A 4,125-nucleotide genomic window follows, 5' to 3' on the forward strand; every position below is an offset into this window, starting at 1 on the left:
CCTCAACTTCCAGCAAAAAAAAAAAAAAAAAAAAAATCACTAATCTGCTCCAGTTTGCACTAGCTCTGTTTCCTTGTTTTTTCCAGCTTTGCCTGATCCATATCTTCCACGCTCTATAAAATGCAATATCACACAACCGTAGAGCAGGACAGCGACTTGAGAATGGGAGAAGTCATGGACCAAGAAGTGAGACGGCCTCCCTTCATCGCTGCAGGGTTTCCTTACAGCAACAGAGATGAGATTCTAGGCCAGTGTTCTTTCTTCCTTGGAGGCTCTCCTGGGTCCGGTTTTTCTCTTTCCCACCCTCTCTAGCTCTCATTCACCATCAAGACACCCTATCTCAGGTGCTGTGAATTCCCACTTTAACCCCTATTTGCCAGAGGCAGAGTAACTAATTTTTACAAGTGAGGGAAGGGGGGCTATCTGGGGCAAAGGAACCAAACTGTGGTCCGATGCACTAACCCTTCATATGATCTATGTTCTGCACATTTTTCTGTCCTGTTGGTCATTCTGTGTCTGTGGAATAGACCCTGGCCTCTGAACCTGGGTTTAACATTTAAGTCTGCCATACTCCTCTCTTGCATCGTCCTAATCACCCCCATCGCTGCCCTGCAGGAGGTTCCTGGTGGGTGGGAACAGCAGGTTCACATCTGCCCTGCTCTTTTGTTACGGTGACATTCAAACAAGGTGATATATGTGAAAGCTCTCTGTGAACTCTAAATCAGGATGCAAATATTAGTAGTCCTTTTATTACTACTGTTCTACATCTCAGATACACTAGAAAATGAGCCCTGCAGGTCACTCATTTCTTCACTCATTCATTTATTCTTTCAACAAATTGTTGACCTTGGAGATAGAGAGGTAGATAAATATATATAATATAACTACCGCTTCTTCACTTCTACTTTATACAAAAGAGTTTTTAAATACTTTACATGATTTATTTCATCTCATCTCATTCTCACAAAACACGTGAGGTAGGTATCATCCCTATTGGCATATGAGGAACCTGTGGCTCCCATATAGCCCCAAATCTCATAGCTTTTAGTGACAGAACCAGTTCTCAGCCCAGGACTTCAAAAATATTCATTTTTACTGTGGTTAAAATGTACAGAACATAAAATTTGCCATTTTAACCATTTTGAAGAGTACTATTCAGTAGCAAGAAGCACATACACACTGTTTTGCAACCATCAGCACCACCCATCTTTAGGACTTTTTCATCATCCCCAAATTGAAACTCTGTGCCCTCTTAGCACTAACTCCCCATTCCCCCTCCTCCCAGCCCCCGGTAACCACTATTCTACTTTCTGTCTCTATGAATTTGACTATTCCCAGTACCTCGTGTAAGTGGAATCACATATTTGTCATTTTGTGTCTGGCATGTTGTCACAATTAATCCATGTTGTAGCATGTATCAGAATTCCATTCTTTTTTAAAACTAAATAATATGTCTTCATATGTATTTCACATTTTGTTTATCCTTTCATCGCTCGATGGACATTTAGCCCAGGTCTTTTGAATGGCAAACCTCTTAACCACTAAAATAAGCTCAGTTGTTATTCTAATAGCTATTACACTGTCAGAATGTACAAAAAGCTAAACTGTTGGGCGCCTGGGTGGCTCAGTTGGTTAAGCGACTGCTTTCGGCTCAGGTCATTATCCTGGAGTCTCAGGATCGAGTCCCGCATCAGGCTCCCTGCTCAGCAGGGAGTCTGCTTCTCCCTCTGACCCTTCCCCCTCTCATGTGTTCTCTCTCCCATTCTCTCTCTCTCAAATAAATAAATAAATAAAAATTTAAAAAAATCCTCAACTTCCTTTAAAAAAAAAGCTAAACTGTTACCCTTAGAATTTTACTCTGGGGGATTCTAGGAATCACTTAATTTCCCTTGCATGGTGAACCACTAAATGTAATAGGATCTTCTGCCTAATATAATAGTATCAACTCATATTATCAAGGATGACAGAAAAAAATCTGAATGAATCGTATCATTCTAAAATTAGAATTTATTTTAGAGAATTACTTTTGTCACTTCAAAGTTACAAATCTATTCTTTTAACTTTTAGCAAAAATGACAATTAGTTCTGATTACCGATTCTAACCCAAAACAGTAAGAACTTTTTTTTAATATATCTTTTTTTTTTAAGTAGACTCCACACCCAGTGTGGGGCTTGAACCCACAACCCTGAGATCAAGAGTCACATGTTCTACCGACTGAGCCAGCCAGACGCCCCGATAAGAAATTTTTTAAGTTCAAAAGAAGATAACCCAATAGTAGCATCTGGACTTAACCTGATACAAACTTACGAAGGTAGAGGGTTGCTCTCTTGTTTTGTTTATCTTTCCATAGAAGATCCTAACCCAGATGCCATTCTAATTACAATTTGGAAGACTTCTGACAACATCATCTGAAAAACTACACATTGAATTTTCAGAAATAATGTCTTAATGTTTTTTAAACAGCATTATATTGAGGTATAAATGACATACAATAAATAATATATATTTAAAGTATACAATTTGACAAGTTTTGACATACGTATATATCCATTCATTGTTTTACATGTTTGGATATCCAGATATTCCAGCACTATTTGTTAGAACAATTATCTTTTTTCCACTGAACTGCCTATATATATCTTTGTCAAAAACTCATGTTGCCTATTTCTAGACTCTGTATTCTCTTTAATTGATCTGTTTGTCTTTGTGCCATTACATTTCACTATCTTGGTTACTGAAGCTTTACAAAGTCTTGATCAGATAGTCCTCCAGCTTTGTTCTTCCTTTTCACTTTTTTTTGGCTATGCTAGGTCCTCTGCATTTCCATATCAATTTTAGAATCAGTTTGTCAGTTTCTATAAAATGGCCTGCCGAGTTTTTTATTAGGGTTACATTGAATGGATGGATCAGTTTGGAGAGAATTTACATCTTAACAATATTTAGTCTTCAACCCTATGAACAAAGTATAGTTTTCCTTTTATTTAGGTCTTTAACTTCTCTCAGCAATGTTATATAGTTTTTAGTGTACAGGTCTTGCATGTCTTTAGTCAGAAAAGTATTTTATATTTTTGATGGTATTATAATTTTTTTCTTAAGAAATTGGGTCTTTAAATTGCATTAATTCAGCTTTATGTAATATTTTGGTATACTAGAATATGGCTGGTTGTTTTGATTATAGAGATGTTTCAGTGTCAGGGCACCTGGGGGGCTCAGTCGGTTAAGCATCTGCCTTTGGCTCAGGTCATGATCTCGGGGTCCTGGGATAAAGTCCCTCATCAGGCCCCTTGCTCAGCAGGGAGCCTGCTTTTCCCTCTGCCTGCCGCTCCCCCTGCTTGTGCTCTCTTGCTCACTCTCTTTCTCAAATAAATAAATAAAATCTTAAAAAATTAATTAATTAAAAAAAGAAATGTTTCAATGCTAAGAATCTGTAGAAGTTACCACACTTCCATTTCTATTTCTTATTGACGAGGACTAGAATAAGTAGTTTTGGTGGACACGTTTCATCCAAATAGCTAAGCATTTCAGTCCTTATTTATGGTTATTTCTTCCCAACTACAAAGAAAACGTGCTTCTTTCTAACTTTCTAGTTAGGAAACTCATGAAAAAGATATATATTCCAGTTGGAACTTTGGAGCCAACTTCTATTTTTCTGGTGGATGAAAACATTCCCAGCTTTCCACCATATTCCTAGAAGGTGCTTAACAAGTATTTGTTTTGAAGAAGTGAATAGTTAGCATATGGAACACAGGAGCTCGCTCAGAAGATGCTTTCTGCAGTTGAAGGAGGGAGGATTTTCATTTAAGCTCTGCCCGGGGTTTTATAATTTCACTCAATTTATTTGAACTTACTACTTTGTATTTATTTCAAAGAACTGTTAAAATGAGACACACTTGAGGATGCTTAAATGTGGATAGGAAGGAGCCAATAGAGATGGATTGGTTAAAGTTAAGGACAGGAAAAAGCAATAATAGTTTAAGTGAGTTCTCTGAGAAATCAAAAGTAAGTAAAGTCTAGGGCACAGATGGAGGGATTGGCCTTACACATGGGGAGCAGGGAGCCTCTTCCTCTGAAGTTGGAGGAATAGAGGTTATACACATAGCATAGGCTCTTAGACGTGTTGCTAG

The sequence above is a fragment of the Zalophus californianus genome, chromosome 3 (assembly GCF_009762305.2).
Source record: "Zalophus californianus isolate mZalCal1 chromosome 3, mZalCal1.pri.v2, whole genome shotgun sequence".
Lineage (NCBI taxonomy): Eukaryota > Metazoa > Chordata > Mammalia > Carnivora > Otariidae > Zalophus > Zalophus californianus.